Raw genomic sequence first — 20,523 nt, 5'->3', positions numbered from 1 at the left:
CTGAAACTTTTTACCTTTAACCAACATCTTCCTAAGTACCCCTAATCTCCCAGACCCTGATAACCACCATTCCACTCTCTGCTTCTGTGAGAGTTTGACTTTCTTGGGTGCCACATGTAAGTGAGATAATGCAGTATTTGTCTTTCTGCGCCTGCCTATTTCATCTATGAATAGGTTCATCTATGTTCTTGCAAATGACAGGATTTCTTCTTTTGTAAGGCTTAATAGTATTCCACTGTACACATATACCACATTTTATTTACCCATTCATCTACTGAAGAACACTTCCATTGCCTCCATGTCTTGTCTACTGTAAATCATGCTGCGAGGGACACAGGAGTACAGGTATCTCTTTGATTTCAATTCCTTTGGATATATACCTAGAAATAGGACTGGTGGATCATATGGAAGTTGTTTTTATTTTCTGTGGCATTTCCATACTCATACTATTTTCCATATTGGTTGTACTAACCTATTATCATCAACAATGTAAGAAAGTCCCTTTGTCTCACATTTTTCCAACACACTTGCTACTTTTCATCTTTGATAATACCTATTCTAGTAGATATGAGGTGGTATCTTGCTGTGATTTTATATTTTTTAGTAGAGACGAGGTTTTGCCATGTGGCTAGGCTGGTCTCGAATTCCTGATCTCAAGTCATCTGCCTTCCTCAGCCTCCCAAAGTGCTGGGATTATAGGCATGAGCCACTGCATCCAGCCGCTGACGGTGGTTTAACTTGTATTTCCCTGATTAATGATATTGAACACCTTCTGATATACCTGTTGGTCATCTGTATGTATTCTATTGAGAAATGTCTATTAAGGTCCTCTGTTCATTTTTTAATCAGATTGTTTTCTTGCTACTGAGTTGTATGGGCTCCTTGTATATCTTAGATATTAACCCCTTATCAGATGTACGGACTGCAAACATTTTATCCCATTCTGTAGGCTGCCTCTTCATTTTATTGATTGTTTCCTTTTCTATGCCTAATTTTTTTTAGTTTAACACAATCCCATTCGTCTATGTTTGCTTCTGTTGTACTTTGGAGGTCATATCCAAAACATCACTGCCCAGAACAATGTCAAAAAGCTTTTTCTCTGTGTGTTCTTCAAGTAGTTTTACACTTTTGGATCTTACTGTTTACGTCTTTAGTCCATTTTGCAGTCAAATCCTTTACCCCTGAGCTATGACCCCAATCTTTAGTCCATTTTGAATTGATTTTTGTATATGGTATGAGAAAGGGGTTTAATTTAATTTTTCTGTATGTGGATATCCAGTTTTTCCAATACCATTTATTGAAGAGACTCTCTTTGCCCCATTACGTGTTCTGGGCAATTTTGCCAAAGAGCCACCGACTGTAAATATGAATTATTTCTGGGCTCTCTATTCTGTTCCATTGGTCTATATGTCTGTTTCTATGCCATTACCATGCTATTTTCATGTAGCTTTTTAGTGTATTTTGAAATCAAGTTGTATGATGCTTCCAGTTTTGTTTTTTGGGGAGAGTTTCAACAAACCAAAACGTAATAGATGCAGCAAAAGCAGTACTAAAAGGTACTTTACAGCAATAAACTCCTACATTAAGGAAGATCTCAGATAAACTTAACTTTACACCTTAATCAGAAAAATAATAAACAGCCCAAAGTCAGCAGCAGAAGGAAAAAATGGACATCACAGCAGAAATGAATGGAGACTAGAACAATAGAAAAGATAAAACTGACAAACCTTTAGCTGAACTAAAAAAAAAAAGACAAAATTATAAATGAAAGATGAGACATTACAATTGATACCACAGAAATACAAAAGATAAGAGACTACTATAAACAAATATATGCCAACAAATTAGAAAATCTAGAAGAAATGGATAAATTCCTAGAAACATACAACCTATGACAAAGCTGAATACAGAAATAGAAAATCTGAAGAGACCAATAACAAGTAAGGAGATTGAATCAGAAATCAAAACCTCTTAACAAAGAATATTCCAGGACTTCCTGGCTTCACTGGTGAATTTTACCAAACATTGAAAGAGAAGAATTAACACCAACCCTTCTCAAACTCTTGCCAACAGCTGAAGAGGAGGTAATCAACCCTTCCAAACTCATTTTACAAGGCCAGCAAGGACAGTACAAGAAAATAAAATTACAGGTCAATATCCTTGATGACTATAGATGCAAAAATCCTAGCAAATCAAATTCAACAATGCATTAAAAGGATCATATACCATGATCAAGTGCGATTTTTCGGCCCCTCTTACCACTTCTGTTCAATATTGTACTAGAAGTTTTAGCCAGAGCTGTTAGGCAAGAAAAACAAAACGCATCAAAACCAGAAAGGAAGAAGTTAATTTGTCTCTGTTTGCAGATTATATAATCTTACATACAGAAAACCTTCAGAACTTCACCAAAAAACTGTTAGAACTCATAAATGCAGTAAAGTTGTAGGACACTAAAATCGACATATAAAAATCAATACCATTTCTATTATATTTACTGATAAAAAAGAAATCAAGAAAATGATTCCATTTACAATAGCATCAAGAAAGAATAAGGCTGGGTGCAATGGCTCACACCTGTAACCCTAGCACTTTGGGTAGCTGAGGCAGAAGGACTGCTTGAGTTCAGGAGTTCAAGACCAGCCTGGGCAACATAGTGAGACCTCACATCTACAAAAAAAAAAAAAAATTAAAAATGAGCCAGGCATGGGGGTGCACACCTGTAGTCACAGCTACTTGGGAGGCTGAAGCAAGAGGAACACTGAGCCCAAGAATTCAAGGCTGCAGTGAACTGTGATCACACCACTGTACACTAGCCCAGGCGACAGAGTGAGACCCTGCCTCAAAAAAAAAGAATGAAAGAAATACTTAGTAATAAATTTAACCAAGGAGGTGAAAGATCTGTATGCTGAAAACTATAAAATACTGTTGAAAGACATAAATAAATGGAAGGATATCCTGTATTCACGGAGTGGAAGAATTAACACTGTAAAAATGTCCATTGTCCCCAAAGTGACCTACAGATTTAATACTATCCCTATCAAAATTCCATTGTAATTTTTTACAGAGAAAAAAAAAATTCTAAAATTTGTATGGAACTCCAAAACACCCCGAATAGCCAAAGCAGTCTTGAGCAAAAACGTACATGGACATTTAAAAACTGGAACATTTGGCCAGGCGCGGTGGCTCAAGCCCATAATCCCAGCACTTTGGGAGGCCGAGGCGGGTGGATCACGAGGTCAAGAGATCGAGACCATCCTGGTCAACATGGTGAAACCCCGTCTCTACTAAAAATACAAAAAATTAGCTGGGCATGGTGGTGCGCGCCTGTAATCCCAGCTACTCAGGAGGCTGAGGCAGGAGAATTGCCTGAACCCAGGAGGCGGAGGTTGCGGTGAGCCGAGATTGCGCCATTGCACTCCAGCCTGGGTAACAAGAGCGAAACTCCGTCTCAAAAAAAAAAAAAGGAACATTTTCAGCCAGGAACATTTTCAGCCAGGCATGGGAGCTCATGCCTATAATCCCAGCAGTTAGGGAGGCCAAGGTGGGTGGATCACTTGAGGCCAGAGTTCAAGACCAGTCTGGCCAACATGGTGAAACCATGTTGCTACCAAAAATACAAAAATTAGCTAGGTGTGGTGGCTCCTGCCTGTAATCCCAGCTACTTGGGAGGCTGAGGCAGGAAAACTGCTTGAACCCAAAATGTAGAGGTTGCAGTGAGCTGACACTGTGTCACTGTACTTCAGCCTGGGCAACAAAGCGAGACTCCTTTTCAAAAAAACTGAAATAAAAACAAATAAAAGCTGGAAATTTTTCAACCAAAAAATTTTACTGGTGTCATTTATGTAGTACTTACTATGTGAAATGTCTAACAAATACGGTGTCAATTTACCCTTACAATCATCCTCTCGGGGACTATCATTATGTCCATTTTACAAATAGGAAAATTGAGTCTCTGATCCAGAGACAGAATTCAACCCCAAATCTGACTCCTTCCTTATGTTCTAAGCCAACTCTCAAACAAATAACTAAGCCAACAATAGCTCTTACTAGATAGCATCATGCTGTTGAAACCCACCGGTTTGAAGGAACCTCTATAATTAAGTTAGGACTGTTCCAACTTCAACCAGTTGCTGTCAATTTAGTTTTAAAAATAGCTCTGGCCTGAGGCAGAATGTGCCTCTTAGGAACCTCAAAATTGTTTTGTCAATCGGAGTAATCTACTGAAATGCCGCAAATTCTTATCTTTTCCTCTTCTTCCTGGAGAACTGAGAACAATTCTGGAACGTGTAAGATGTCTGACCCTCCTTTATTCAACATTTTACAAAAAAAATAGGGTGCCAGGATAGAGGACCTTGCATAGGCTCCTGTTCAGCTGCCTGAGAAGAAAAGGCATTACTGAGCACTTATTACATCCCCAATTTTTTGCAACACGATCCTTCTCAAATACAATCATCCTAAGTTGGGCACTATTATTAGCTCTATTTTACAGACAAGAAAGCAGGGCCGAGGGAAGTCCAGAGCTTGTGTTCTTTCCACTCTCTCAACCATGCTGATTCTGCCACAGCTGCTTTTCAGTGCTGCCCTCAGTATCTCTGCTCCAAGATAAAAAAGGATGAATGGCTCAACAAGAGAGAGGGGAATCAACAGTAGACAGATGTTTGAGCCTGCTCAGGGCAACTTGAGTGAGAAAATAAAAGGATGGACCCTACCCTCAAAGAAATTAAACCCAGGAATAGTGTTAAAGACACATGAAAATAAGTAAAATAGAAAACGCTCCTTTCTAAATCAGGAGTTCTCAACCTCAGCACTACTGACAGTCTGTAACGCTTTATTGTGGGCTGTTCTGTGTATCTCTGGCGTCTACCCCCTAGATGCCAGTAGCACCCCTTCCTAGAATGACGACAATCAAAAATGTCTCCAAACACTGCCAAATGCCCCTGGGGGTCAAAAAAAAAAATCACTAACCATCCCCACCTGTTGAGAATCACTGCTCTGAATGAGACAGGTGTTGAAATATACCTATCATTATCATTTCAGGTTATTCCACAGCTTCATGTTAGGCGCAAGCTTTCAGAGTTCTTTTTCAACATACAAATCAATCAAGATTTATATTCTCAAGAGAAGAAAACAGCCCCCTAAATTACTTGTTTATCAAAGACATCAGCAACACTTGAGAGACAAGTAACTCAAACCTGTGGCTTGTTGAAAAATTAATTTACCCTATCCATGCTTTGATCTTCTAGCAAATTATTTCCTGAGATGAGATTTAACTTGTGAGGGCCTGACGGGCTAACCAGCTTTCAGACAGGAACTGGCAACAAATTCCAAATGTCGAGTGGAGAGGGGGCTTCTCGTCCTCCCCAAAGGAACCCTGCTCAGTAACATATCAAATGTCACAGAGGGGTCCAAGTTTTCCACGAAAGAGCAGAGGTGCAAGCATCGACAAAGCTTAGCTTTGTTTAATTTTATATTTCAGTATTTATTATGAAAGGGTTTTTGTTGGTGTTTTAGTTCTTAATTTCACAATAAGCAAGAGTCACAACTCAAGTGGTCTCCTTGCTTCTCTCTCCCTTTCCCTAAAAGAGAGAGGTAGCTTCAAGTCTTCCAACAGCTCTTGCTCAGCTCACACCTGACCTGCAAGGTGTGTGCTGCCAGCCAGGTGGAACAGATGCACCCTGAATAAAATGCTTGATTAGAAACTACACGCTTTACCTAAAGGGGTGCCAACTGTGAACTAAGACCAGAGAGTTAATTGTGTTGTGGGTTTACACCTTATCGTGTGTGGCAGGCAGAAAAAGGTGTCCAGCTTCTAATTCCAAAACCTGTGAATATGTTACATATGTGGCAAAAGTCACTGAGCAGACGGCAGTAAGGTTAAGGACTTTGAGATGGAGAGATTTTCCTGGATTATCTAGATGGGCCCAATCTAATCATAAGCCTTTTTAAAAAGTCTTTTATTTCTGTGGTCAGAGAAAGACAGGATCACAGAAGAGAAGCTAGAAGAAACGTCAAAAGTAAAAGTGACTCAACTTGCTATTGGTAGCTTTGAAGATGGAGGAAGGGGTCACAAGCCAAGAAATATAGGTGATCTCTAAGTAGATTCTCCCCTAAAACCTTCAGAAGGAACTGGTCCTGCTGACTCCTTGACTTTATTCCAGTGAGACCTGTGTCCAACTTCTGATCTACACAATTGTAATATAAAAAATATATGTGTATGTGTTTGTGTGTGTGTGTTTTGATACAGTCTTGCTCTGTTGCCCAGGCTGGAGTGCAGTGGCACAATCTCAGCTGGCTCACTGCAACCTCAACCTCCCGGGTTCAAATGATTATTTTGCCTCAGCCTCCCAAGTAGCTGGGATTACAGGCACCACCAGCCACCACGTCTGGCTAATTTTTTTTTGTATTTTTGGTACCGACAGTTTCACCATGTTGGCCAGGCTGGTCTTGAACTCCTGATGTCAAGTGATCTGCCCACCTCAGCCTCCCAAAGTGCTGGGATTACAGGTGTGAGTCACTGTGCCCCACGTGTGCTGTTTTAAGCATGAAGTTTGTGAGTTTTATTACAGCAGAAAAACTAAGACTTTGGTACCTGAAAGTGAGGTGCTGCTATAACAAACACCAAAAAATGTGGAAGTGGCTTTGGAATTGCACAGTGAATGGAGCCTGGAAGAATTTTGAGGAACATGGTAGGCAAAGTCTATGTTGCCTTAAACGGACCTATTAATAGAAATATAAATAATAAAGACTGAGGATTCAGAAGGAGGTGAGGACATGGTAGAGAGAACATAAACTGCCTTAGAGAATACAACTGTCAAGGACACAGGAAATCACAAATACCATGATTCTTACAGCCCATTCGCTGCCTACTGTGTACCAAGCAAGTAGAGTCCCAAAGCGGGGAAAGGCCCTAACAACTCAGGGACAACTCTGTCACCCAGCAGGTGTACTGTATTGTCTGTCTCACTTCATGCTGAGAGTAAAGCATGAAAACACATGAAAACTCTCAGCACAGTGCCCAGTACAGAGAAGGCACCAAAAATGTGAGCTATTTCTCTACCTGGAGAGAAAGAAGGGTGGACAAGAACAGATCCTTCTTTTCTCCCGCAGGAAAGCCCCTGAGGACTCTCCCGCAAGGAAGACCAAGGGCCTCAGCATCAGGGAAGGAAAGAGAGGCAAATGTAGGGATCCTCAGGAAGTCATATAAATCAAAGGCAAGGTTTGGGGACCTAATGGGGCTATTCCGAAAGCAAAGGACATAGGCACTGAGGTATGGGGAAACTGCCCAAGGCAAGAGAGAAAGAAAAAAAGGAGGCTGCCTTGTTTCTTTGGGTGACTCTATTGCTGGAAACTTGCCCACTGCAGTCTGAGAACACTGGGCAGAGTTACTGTGCCACTGTCAGTGCCAACTTGGACAGGAAGTGATGTGGCCGATCCCACGGTTGTGAGGCCAGCAGGAGGGGCAAAGGGGGCATCCTCAAAGAAAGACATCATTTTAAATTCTCTGGCCTGGCTTCTTACCTCAGCTTCCCCTCGCCCCAGCCTCCACCCATCTCCATCCATGGAATTATACTACACAACTCAAATTAAAAGACTAATTGTTGTTACATGGGCAAAATTTTACAGAAACTCGTAGAATTTTCTACTTAAGAATAAACAGCTTTCTCATTGTAAACATGATTTAGTGTTGGTGCTTTCATAAAGTTTCTGGAAGAAGTCATCAAAGGAAGAAAAAAGGCACTAGAAACATCATCCTTTCGGTCTCTTTACATCTGTACCGTTGACTATAAATTACAGGAGTTCATTCCCCAGGATGAACAGTCAGTAGTTAAATGTCAGCCAGCAGGCTGCTGCCTAACTAAGAGAGAGAAAAATCACCCTAGGAGTGATAAAGATAAAACTAAGGGGCAAATAAGCAAATAATTCTCTGCCGGTATGTTTTAAAGACATATGTCTGCCAACACAGTCCACATTTTTTGCTTAAAAGCGGCATTTTCCCCTTTTCTTTCAAGAAAACCACCCTAGTGCCTGCTGAGAAGATATCACATCTTACATTACTTTCTGTTGATAGTGAAATCCACAGCTCCCCCAGCAATGTGATTAAGGCACACATTTTGTAGACCAAAGCACATGTGCCCAACTGAGCATAATAATGCTTTCAAAAAAGAACAAGTTTCAAAAGTTCTTCTAACAATTCCATTGTTCAGGATTCACAAGCTGGAAAAATGTACATTTCTGCATTACATTTTCTGAATTTTCACAAGCTGGGTCAGTCTAAAGGCTCATTCTTCACACTCCCACCAACTATTTCTTACTCTATGCCCTTTCTAAGTACATCAAGATAGGCAGTTATCAAAGCAGATGCATTATTTGGGTCCATGAGACACCAGAATTTGTTCTGCCCACCCCTTTCTCCCGAGCTGCAAGCCTCTGTTCATCCCTGTGGATAAAATGCAGAATGACAAAAAGGCTGGGTGAATCATACTATTCTCCTTATCTCAACACAAATGTGAAATCTCTGAGTGTCAGCTAATCAATCTCCACATCCTCCTAAAGATAATATGCCTGGTGATGTTTTGTTTTTCACAAACATGGAAAAGGGGAGGTATGGCTTAGAGGCAACCACATAATGAACTTAGCTGCCGAAAACAAATTCCAGCCTCCTTCCAGAAGATTAAAAGCAACACATAATGCAGAGAAACTGTTCAAAGCCCCCATGATCTTTTCATGTGTCTCACTCTATCAGGAACTAGAAATGCCACCTCAGTTTTGATGGACTGGGCCTCCAAAAAACAGCTTCTCTCATCCTTGGCTTCTCACCTAGCAGTACCACCTTCAAACTATGACAATCCAGATACCGGAATATGATCCAGTAAAAACTATTCAGGATTCAGATAAGTCAAATAAAGATCAGATGGTCTTAGGAGTGTTTTGGAGGAGGGGAAAATGTATACATAATTTTCCATTTTCTATGCCTGTCCAGGAGCAGAGTAGTATTTAGACTGTGCCTGGCACTTTAAATGTATATTATGCCTTATGTCATCTGTCCCCTAGAAGGAGCCCAGTGATAAATATTCTCTATGTCCATTCTTCCAATGGGGAAACAGGCTTAGAAAGGTTAAACATGCCTAAAGTCATGAATTGGTAAATCCAAACTCTGCACCCACACTAATGCTCTTAATCTATGAAACACAGTGATTAGCAACAGATTCTAAAAACAGCTGCAACTCCTCCAAATCACCCCTGGGGTTCAATGAATTTTACTGAAAAAAATTAATGATTATCTCCTTTTTTTTTTTTTTAACAACCTTTGTTCAAAACCTCACACACTCAGCTTTGCCTCTGACTGGCAATAAGTCACAATATCTCCATGGCACTAGCTTCAAAGCAATGCAAACATTCAAGAGTGCTTTCCTCTTCAAAGACATCACTGCAGGACAAAATCCAATTCCAAAACTGTTTGGACCAGCAACATGGTGCCAGAGATGCCCCATTATCTTCAGCAAGGCACCCAGCCTGCAAGCACAGCCACCTCCCTGCTCCCTCCTGCAGCTGTGTACACAAGGTTTATTATACCCCAATGGCCAGCTTTGCTTTCTTGCCAAAAGATAAGAAAAACAAGGTTGAGACCCTACTGCTGGTATGAAAATCTTCAATCCACACTCCAGAAATCTGGAAGTGCACTTCTACACAATAAATTCAAGCTGTTTTACCCACTTCCACGATGTTCCAAAAACAGTAATAAAGGTTATATTTTATTCCCAGGGTAAGGCTTAAGCAGCAAATAAGAGGCTTAAGCCAAGAAGCTTGGTGAAGACTTTCGTGTAAGGAATGTTAAGCTTTTGAGTATCAACTATATATCTAAATTTTAAAATAAAACAATTAGAAAGCAGAATGTTTGTTACCAGGGGCTGGAGGGAGGAAGAGGAAATGGGGAATTAAGGGTTAAATGGGTGCAGAGTTTCTATTTAAGAAGATGAAAGAGTTCTGGAGATGGATGGTGATGATGGCTGCACACCAATGTAAACATACTTAACATCGCTGAACTATACAGTCAAAATGATTGAAATGGTTAAAAAAAAAAAGTGCTAAAAAAAAGAATAATGCTCTCAAGCTCCTTTTTAATCTGTGCACACTTTTAAGTCTAAGTGGGGCCTAACTTCTCCTTAGAGTCTTCCAAGGAAAGGACTGACCGCAGGGGCTAAGAGTGGCCCCCACAGATGATTTTACAGTCTAGTCTATAATATCTCTGTTTGTGCTCATGTCCAGTGAATGTTTTACACTAATTATCTGATAGGAAAAATCAAGTTGTCGAAATTCCTCACTCATGTGCATGCTACTTGGAGGCCAGGTGGACATCTCAGGTGGGTACCTAGACAAAAGTTCTCTTCTGTCTTGGTATCACAATATAACATAACAACAATGTAGACCCCCCCACATCCCATCCCACTCCACATACACACAACGAAGTAGCTACATTTTTTCCCAGATATATGGGAATTTTTCAGAGTAACACTGTGCACAGATGCCAGAAAGTGTTTCATTCTGCCACAGCTCAGAATAAAACGGCCTCTGGTTCACTATGGTCTCTTTCTTCATCTTAGGCAAATAAAGACGTCGCAAAAAGAAAAGCACTAATGTTGCTGTACTCCAGTTAACTACTGATGCCGTATTTTCATCACTTGAGACTGGACCAAGAGTCACATCTCAAATGACAGAGAGTCCCACAATCAAATCTTTTCATTGAACTCTCAAACTGAGAGTTTTGCTTTGCAACTGCTGACCTATTTAATTGCTTTTTTCTCTCCCTCAAGCCTGAATGTTCTAATTTGTAAGCCAATGTTGATCCCAAATTAAGTACTACTTTTATTTTTTCTTTGAGACAGGGTCTCATTCTGTCACCCAGGATGGAGGATAGTGGTATGATTACAGCTCACTGTGCCCTCAACCTCCGGGGTTCAAGCGACCCTGGCACCTCAGTCTCCTGAGTAGCTGGGACTACAGGCACACACCACTACAACTGGCTATTTTTCATAGAGGCAAGGCCTTGCTTTGTTTCCCAGGCTGGTCTGGAACTCCTGGCCTCGAGTGGTCCTCCTGCTTGGGTTTCCTGAAGTGCTGGGATTATAGGCCTGAACCACCATAATTAGCCAATTAAGTACTTCTTACCATTGTTTTAGCATAGTTTCCCCCTCACTGCAGGGATTTTAAAAATAAATAAATAAAAAGGAAGCAAACCATGAGTTAGAAAACTCTGACCTTTACCAGCCTGAGTTCCTAAACTTTTGAATTACATAAAATATGATCAGTTTCCTTTAAAGTTTGCATAGCTCACTTTTAAAAATTTACTTTACCGAGATGTTTTCTCACTCAGTCACCCAGGCTGGAGTGCAGTGGCAAAATCACGGCTCATTGTAGCCTCTTCTTCCCCAGGCTGAGGTGGGAGGATCACCTCTTAAGGAGGTGAGGTGATCCTCCCACCTCAGCCTCCCAAGTAGCTGGAACTACAGGCATGCCCCACCACGCCTGGCTAACTTTCATCTTTTTCATAGAGACAGAGTTTCATCACGTTGTCCAGGCTGGTCTCGAACTCCTGGGCTAAAGCACTGCACCCTCCTGGGCCTCCCAAAGTGCTAGGATTACAGGCATGAGCCACTACTCCCAGCCACTCAATTAATTTTTAAATGCCACTACAAAACTGTTAATTAACATCAACAATAAAATACTTAAACCCAATTCTCCCTAATACAAACATATTCTTAGCAATTAGAAAAGTATCACAACTAAAACGTGAATAGCTGGGCAGATCAACACCACAGAGCTAGGCAAAACAACACAAGAGAGATCAAGAAACAGACACACAGGCATGTGGGATTTAGTCAGAGGGAACATGAACTATTAATCAATGACTGGGAAAACCAGTAGCTATCTCGGAAAAAAAGGAAAATGGGATCCACACATATACAAAAACAGATACAATATGGAAAGATAATCTAATACAAAAATACTCAAACTACAGAAGAATCAAAAGAAACCCTGGACATTTTTTTTTTTTTTTTTTTTGAGATAGAGTCTTAGTCTGTTGCCCAAACTGGAGTGCAGTGGTGTGATCTCAGCTCACTGCAACCTCCGCGTCCCAAGTTCAAGTGATTCTCCTGCCTCAGCCTCCTGAGTAGCTGGGACTACAGGCATGTGCTGCCATGCCCAGCTAATCTTTGTATTTTTAGTAGAGATGGGGTTTCAACATGTTAGCCAGGATGGTCTTGATCTCCTGACCTTGTGATCCACCTGCCTCAGCCTCCTAAAGTTCTGGGATTACAGGTGTGAGCCACCATGCCTGGCTGACATTCTTTAAAAAATAATTTTAAGATGGGGAATGGCTTTTTCTCCTTATGACATTAAATCCAAAGACTTTAAAATAAGCTGCTGATAAATTCATCTACATGCAAAAAATGTGATATAATCCGAGTCAAAAGATGAACAAACTGCAAACAACTCCAATTCTTGTCACATGAGAGGCTCCCTTAGGTATAATGTAATATAACTTGGTAGCAGCCCAATGACAAAGGATATGAACAGTTCGCAGAAAGACAAAAACAAATAGCTCTTACAAATTCATGAAAATATGCTCATTCTCCTAAGAGAAATGCAAATTAAAACCAGATGAGATACCACTTTTCACTTAACAGATTGGCAAAGGTTAAGAAATTCCGTAACATACTGTGCTGGCAAGGATGTAAAGAAACAGGTACTTTCACACCTTGCCTATGAGCGCATATATTAGCACTGCTTCCATGAGAGGCACTTGGAGTACTATACTATCTGTGACAAGTGAAAAGGCACATATTCCTTTACCTGGTAATTCCATGTTCATCAAATACGGCACTATCACATGTGAGCCTAACAATATATGTACAAAGTTAGCCCTTGCAGCATTGTTGGATGTAACAAAATAGGAAGCTGATAGAGGAAACAAAATAGTTTAAAATAATACTATGCTGCTGTTTAAAATGATTAAAAAACAAACAAACCCATACCTCTATATGGAGCAGTCTGAAGACACAGTTCCACGAAAAAAAGGTATGTAACGATATACACAGTCTGTTATCCATCTGTGATTTAACAGGGTGAGAGAATATGATCATGGATACATAAACACACACTTTTAAAAAGATAGAAGAACAGAGTTATCTCTGTTTTTTTGTATAGACAGGGTCTTGATAGGTTGCCCAAACTGGTCTTGAACTCCCGGCCTCAAGCAATCCTCCAGCCTCGGCTGGAATTACAAGCATGAGCCACCACACCCAGCCTTAAAATCTGTCATAAAGCCAATATTCAAGGGTTTTTCCCACATGAGAACCAATGATGGTCTTATGTGTAATGCTCCCACAATAAAAGTCATATTTCAAATTACATCTAAAATAGTCTAAGACTTGGAGGTCTACCGCTGCTGGGGCTGGGGAACAGTCATTACTCTCTCCTCTCACTTGCTGGGAGAAATGCCTGAGAGACAGCACCAGGAGGCTCATACTCCTTGAAGACTTCAGGATTTTCAGGATTTTTCAGGTTGCTCATTAGCTCCGTAATTTAAGTGACTAAGATCACAAAATAAAATCAGAATTCCTACTTTTATGTTCTCCAAGAAAGGTCTCATTCTCTTCAGAGGTAGAGAGGGATACATGTGGGTTTGCAAGCAGAACTTAATTAAAAGCAACCTGAACAGGAAACAACTAATTTGTCAATAGCTTCAGGTAACCAAATTTTAGAAACAAACTGATCCTTTATTTTAGAAATTCTACAAAAATAGTGATCCTTTAGGTGACAAATGCAATTTTTTGTAAAACTGTGAAGTTTTCCAAGGAGTCCTTGCAAAATCGCCAATTCCAGTTCTAATGGAGAAACAGCCAGGAGAGCAGAGAAACCAGCCCAACCTTTGCTGCTTATTCTCCTAAATTGCAGTGCTAATGTCACCATGTGCCTGCTAAAAAAAAAAAAAAAAAAAAAAAAAAAAAAAAAGTCATACTTATTAGAGCCATTGACAATTCTGGCCAGCTCAAAAATACAACCTACAACACCTTTTTGTAGGCCTCAGTTTGGGAGGCCGAGGCAGGCGGATCACTTGAGGCCAGGAGTTTGAGACCAGCCTGGCCAACATGGTGAAACCCTGTCTCTAAAAAAAAAAAAAAAAAAAAAAAAAAAAAAAAAAAAAAAAATACAAAAATTAGCTAGGCATGGTGGTGCATGCCTGAAATCCCAGCTACTCAGGAGGCTAAGGCACAAGAATCACTTGAACCAGGGAGGAGGTTGTAGTGAGCCAAGATAATGCCACTGCACTTCAGCCTGGGCCACAGAGCAAGACTCTGTCTCAAACATATGGATGTATATACACAGATATATACATATTCTGTCAAAAATCAGGGTCCTTGAGTTTAAGAAGCAAGAGTTGGCTGGAAGCAGTGGCTCACGCCTATAATCCCAGCACTTTGGGAGGTCAAGACGGGCAGATGACCTGAGGTCAGCTGTTCGAGACCAGCCTGGCCAACATGGCAAAACTCCATCTCTACTAAAAAGACAAAAACTAACATGCCATGGTGACACGTGCCTGTAGTAGCAGCTACTCAGCAGGCTGAGGCAGGAGAATCGCTTGAACCCAGGAGGCAGAGGTTGCAGTGAGCCGAGATCACGTCACTGCACTCCAGTCTGGGAGACAGTAAGACTCTGTATCAAAAAATAATAATTTAAAAAAAAAGAAAAAGAAAAGCAAGAGTTTGGGATTGACTAACCAAAACAATAGACAACAGTATTTACAAGCATGTTAATACTCACATCAGTGAGATTCAATCAAACAGAAGCCTGCAGAGAGACAGAATACCAAAATTACTATTTCAGAAACATTGATCAAAACCAATCAGTAGCCGGGCAGGGTGGCTCCCAGCACTTTGGGAGGCCTAGGTGAGATTACCTGAGGTCAGGAGTTCAAGACCAGCCTGACCAACATGGTGAAACCCCATCTCTACTAAAAATACAAAAATTAGCCAGGTGTGGTTGTGGACACTTGTAATTCCAGCTACTCAGGAAGTGAGGCTGCAGTGAGCTGAGATCGCATCACTGAACTTCAGTCTGAGTGACAGAGCAAGACCCTGTCTCAAAAAAAAAAAAAAAAAAAAAACTAAGTGACATACTATTTGAAACAATAGTGCCAACCCGGCCTAAGCTAAAATAAATCCAGCCATAATTTAAGACAAGCAAGTCTCTTTAACAAATGAATTATCTTCCTTTGAAGATTGAATTCTTATATACCAAACACTCCCAAAAGTTACTTGAAAAGTCAAACAACAAAAGGCAGAGTTATTGTCAAGAAAAAAATGAAAAGAACTACAGAACAACTTAATCAAGTAAAGGCTGGGTAAAGGAGAATGGAGGGGAAGAGCTGTATTATTTCATCAACATGCTGAAGCCAATCACTTTCACAACTAAGCAGGACACTTAGTTCCTGCCATCCTGGTAGCCAAAGCAGAAAAGGCAATCAGGTAAATTGGGAGTCCCAACTGTTCATCAAGGAAGTGTTTTCCTAACAGTGAACTGAAATATATACTTCCTCATATAATGTATTCTGAACAGTATACTTGAACTTGATAAGCATTCATTTACCAACAGATATCTATTTAAGTATCTTCCATGTTTCCAGGTTCTGTTCTAGGAGCTTGATGTACCATCAACCAGCAAACTAGCTCAAGGTTCCTGCCCTGGAGAAGCCCATATTCTATTGGGACATGCTGAAAATAAACTAAAAATATAACAGGTAAATTCCATAATAATACTGGTTGATTTGTGATATGAAAAAAAAGAGAAGAGGCCAAGCTGATTAAGAGGGACCAGGGGTGCCAGGGGAAGACAGATTATAACTGTGAATAGTCAACAGTACTGAGATGGTGACATCTGAGCAATGACCTCATTGAGATGAGGACAGAGCACTTCAGGCACAGAAAGGAGCCAGTGCAAAGGCTGTAAGGTGAAGCAATAGGGATATCTGTGGAAGAGCAGAGAGGGGGCAAGCATAGGAAAGGCTACAGAATAAAAAGGGACCAGGCAAGGACAGCCATGGAGTTCCCTGTAAAAACTTTTTCTCCCATGGAAATAGGGAGGCAACAGAAAGTCTACGCAGTGCCACAATCTGACTTTTGTTTTTAAAAGGTGGCTGTTGAGAATGGATTGTAAGGGAAGCAGAGAGTTCAGTTATGAGGCTAGTGCAGTAATCCAGGTGACAGAGGATGCTGTGAGTGGAAAGAGGCAGAAGGACAAATATTCTGCACATATTGGAAGGTGGAACTAACAGGATTTGCTACTGAATTAAAGGCAGGGTGTATGAGACAGCAGAGTAAAGATGATTACAAAGTTTAGGGGTTTTACCACCAGAAAACAGTGGGGAGGAGTTGTTTGGAGGAAATAGGAAATTCATGTTACGGCTACATTGAATTTGAGGTGGCCATCTGGTAGTCGGGTATAGATAGTGGGAAAGAGCTGAACCTACAGAGTAGAACTGGAGAAAAAAGTCAGAGCTAGAGACCTAAATGTAAGAATGATTGGAATATCGACTACTTTTTTTTTTTTTCTTGAGATAGAGTCTTACTCTTGCCAGGCTGAAGTGCAGTGGGGTGATCTAAGCTCACCATAACCTCCGACTCCCTGGTTCAAGCGATTTTCCTGCCTCAACCTCCCAAGTAGCTGGGATTACAGGCATGCGCAACCATACCCAGCTAATTTTTGTATTTTTAGTAGAGACGGGGTTTCACCATGTTGGCCAGGATGGCCTCGATCTCCTGACCTCATGATCCACCTGCTTTGGCCTCCCAAAGTGCTGGGATTACAGGCATGAGCCATCATGCCTGGCCCAAGAACCACTTCTTAAAGCCATGAGAGAAGATGAGGTCACCACGAGAAGAAGTGTCTACAGAAAAGAGATCAAGAACTGAGACCTTATAGAAGACTCTTAATATGATCATGTTTTGCATTATCCATCAATAAAAGCAAAAGGCTAACATTAAGTCAGGGAAGGCATTTTCATGGGAAACCACAGCTCAGCAGTGCAGGCATTTAGCTTTTGGGCCAATTCTGGCTTGATTCCCATGAGCTGTCAACACCGAGGGAGGAGTAATGAAGTGAAAACCAGGGCAGGTCAGAGGCTGGTGGTCAGGAGAGCACAGGCAGACACACATGGCTAAGCCTAAGGAGTGCATTAGCATTTACAAAGTGAGCTACATTGGATACCAAAGTCACTCATCAGAAAATAGCAAATTCAAATCCAAAAGGTAGTATGCAGTCCCTTCCAGATCTGTCCCTGCAGAATAACCATTATGGCATTTGCCTTCTGCCAGTTCAGTCCCACTCTGGGTTCCAGGCCTGGAGAACAGACCCTAGGGTACTCCCTTCCTCATGAGCAAAAGGGCTCAAAAACAAAGTCTCTCTCTAAGTCTCAGCACTGAGAAAGAGTACTGAGTACCCCCAGTACCACACAGAGCATATGCTCTGCTTGCGAGAATCATGAAGGAGACTGAGTAAGCACAGAAAGGAGCGTTAGGAGTGTTACCTAGCTGTGTGTATGTGCACTCCCATATACAGAGCCCTCTTAAAACTTTTAACTGCCCAAAATAACCATGATATATATATATTTGTACCAAACCTTGGTCCAAAAACACTTAAGGCATCTTTCTTCCTTTTTTTTTTTTTGGAGACAGAGTCTTGTACTGTCACCCACCCAGACTGTAGTGCAGTGGCACGATCTCGGCTCACTGCAATCTCTGCCTCCTGGATTCAAGCAATTCTCCTGCCTCAGCCTCCGAGTAGCTGGGACTATAGGTGTGCGCCGCCATGCCCAGCTAATTTTTTTGTATTTTTAGTAGAAACAGGGTTTCACCAGGTTGGTGAGGATGGTCTCCATCTCCTGACCTCGTGATCTGCCTCCCAAGGTGCTGGGATTATAGGTGTGAGCCACCACGCCCGGCCGAGGCATCTTTCAAAACTAGATGTAGCAGTGTTTTCCTTTATTTTTAAAAACAGAAAAGAAAGAAAGAAAGAAAGAAACCTCAGTACAAGGGAAACAGAACAGTAAAATGAGACCTAAATTAGTTACCATCATGCAACTCTACTTTTTTTCAATATTGGGATATAGATTTGGTTAAAGCAATGAGGAAATCACAATCTCTTACAAAATTTACATTATTCAATAAATCATTTTCCCAAGAAATGTGCCAGCATTTTTCAGTATCAAGGCCTACCAGCAACTTTTCTAACAGTTCTCCAAAAAAGGGCCACTGAGAGAGGTAAAAGGGATCATCATGTGTGAGTTTCTTGTGGCTATTTCTTAAACTCTTCTCATTTCTGAATAATGTAAGCTGAAGACATGGTAGGTGCTCATTCAGTAAAAGAATTTGGGCCATGCGCCATGGCTGACGCCTGTAATCCAACACTTTTGGGAGGCTGAGGCGGGCAGATCACAAGGTCAGGAGTTCGAGACCAGCCTGACCAACGTGGTGAAACCCCATCTCTACTAAAAATACAAAAATTAGCTGGGAGTGGTGGCACACGCCTGTAATCCCAGCTACTCTGGAGGCTGACGCAGAAGAATCGCTTGAACCTGGGAGGTGGAAGTTGCAGTGAGCCAAGACAGTGCCACTGTACTCCAGCCCGGGCAACAGAGTGAGACTCCTTCTCAAAAAAAAAAAAAGAAGAAAAGAAAAGAAAAAGAAAAAAGAGATGCAGTCTAACAGCTGAGGAAGAACCCAAATTGCAGCAGTCTGATATCAACTGAGGCTTCATCCACCTACTTTAAAAATGAATCAAGCAGACAAGACTTCAGCATTCTCATAAAGTTACAGAATCTACCTAAGACTCTTGCCTAAATAGATGGCCCCCACACCTCATAAAAAGGAGTATGAGGGTGAATATGCAGAAATGGCCAAGATTGCCCACAAAAGAGTTTTGAATCTCAACATGTAGATGGTGAATAACAATTGAGGTACTAACATTGTTTCTCATAGCAATGATGACTATGCTTTGTCTTCTTGCTTCAGAGAATTCTGATTTCATATCTTTTATATAAGACAGAAATCTCCTAGTAAGAATATCAGCAACAGTTCAGCAGTTTCACTTTTGAAAGAAAAATAGCAAGGCAGATTGATGAGGCCTTACTAAATTTTATTTCTGTCAAAAGACCCCATCTCTACCCTTCTCTTGACAGTAGCATCCATTTTTAATTGGCTGCCAAAACCATGTTAGTTCAGGCAATTAAACAAAAATAAACTGACCAATAAGACAGCAACAACACAGGGAAAATCAAGATATAAAAATCAAGAAAAAAAGAAGTATAATTTCTTGATTAAAATACAGATCTAGAGCCTTGGGAAACAACTAATGGAAAGTTACCAAGTTGTTGGTACAGCTCTCCAACTCATAAAAGATTCATCAGTCCTGTCTAAAAACTAGACCCTGTTTTCCATATCTAGGCAGATTTTTGAGGCATAACCTTTTCAAAATAAAACCCAAAATACTGATATAACCAATTATAAAAACTATTTCTGAATCAGAATACAGGCCATTAAATCTTTTCGAGTTAAATATAGTTTTCCATCATGGTGGATTATAATGTTACCAATTATTTGCTAACCTAACCCCCTGAAAGAGGATCATATCTCCCACTGTTAGGTGACTTACAGCATCTCTGTGGAAGAATTAATCGCACTCCTCTACCCCATTGCTGACAGGGGTGGCCACGACTTTCTTGAGCCAATTGAAGGCGAGCAGAAGTGACACACAAGCAGAAGTGTTACTATGAATGAACTAGTCATTCCCTTTTTATTTTTTTGAGAGAGACAAGGTCTCACGCTGTCAAGCAGGCTGGAGTGCAATGGTGTGATCACGGTTCGCTGCACCCTCAACCTCCCCAGGCTGAGGTGATCCTCCCCCACCTCTGCTTCCCAGGTAGCCAGGACCACACGTGTGTGCCACCACACCCCGCTAATTTTCCTATTTTTTGTAGAGATAGGGTTTCACCATGTTGCCCAGGCTGGTCTTGAACTCCTGGGCTCATGTGATCTATCCACCTGAGCCTCCCAAAGTGCTGGGATTACAGGCATGAGCCACCACGCCCTGCCATGGTCATTTCCTCTCTTAACTTCTACCATAAGTACATCCCAGAGTGGTGTGGTTCATTAAGCCTAGAAATTAAATTGTTTTAAGTCACTGAGCATTACTAGACTAACATGAATGATGAAACTGCTTATTTTTTAAAACTGTTTTAATGATCAATGGAATGATTAATACCCAGAGCAGTCAAAAAGAGAGTAGACAGAACTGCAGCTCTGCCAGCTAATTTTCATGCTAACCATCTGCATAACAAATAAATATAACTTCTGTCCTTTTCTAACTAAAGTTTTTGCCTTAAAAACCACGAGCTTTCGCTGGGGGAGGAAAACCTAAATGACTTGTTTGTTTGACCTTTAGAAGACCTTATTGAGAACAATCGTATGT

At 41.0% G+C, this 20,523-nt stretch overlaps 1 protein-coding gene across 9 annotated transcripts in view; it reads right to left on the bottom strand.

Moving 5' to 3' along the window:
• The window catches only part of KANK1 (KN motif and ankyrin repeat domains 1), a 240,357-nt gene that overhangs the window by 205,588 nt on the left and 14,246 nt on the right, over positions 1-20,523 (bottom strand). Inside the window, exon 1 of one of the 9 annotated variants that reach the window (XM_039461318.2) lies at positions 13,035-13,302. The exons of the other annotated variants lie outside the window; for them this stretch is intronic. The gene's annotated coding sequence lies outside the window, so the exon portion shown is untranslated. Of the gene's footprint in view, positions 1-13,034; positions 13,303-20,523 lie in introns of those variants that run through there. 9 annotated transcript variants of the gene reach the window in all.

The sequence above is a fragment of the Saimiri boliviensis genome, chromosome 2 (genome assembly GCF_048565385.1).
Source record: "Saimiri boliviensis isolate mSaiBol1 chromosome 2, mSaiBol1.pri, whole genome shotgun sequence".
NCBI lineage: Eukaryota > Metazoa > Chordata > Mammalia > Primates > Cebidae > Saimiri > Saimiri boliviensis.
The sequence above is the reverse complement of the archived record's forward strand: the minus strand, read 5'-3'. Positions and strand labels throughout refer to the sequence as shown.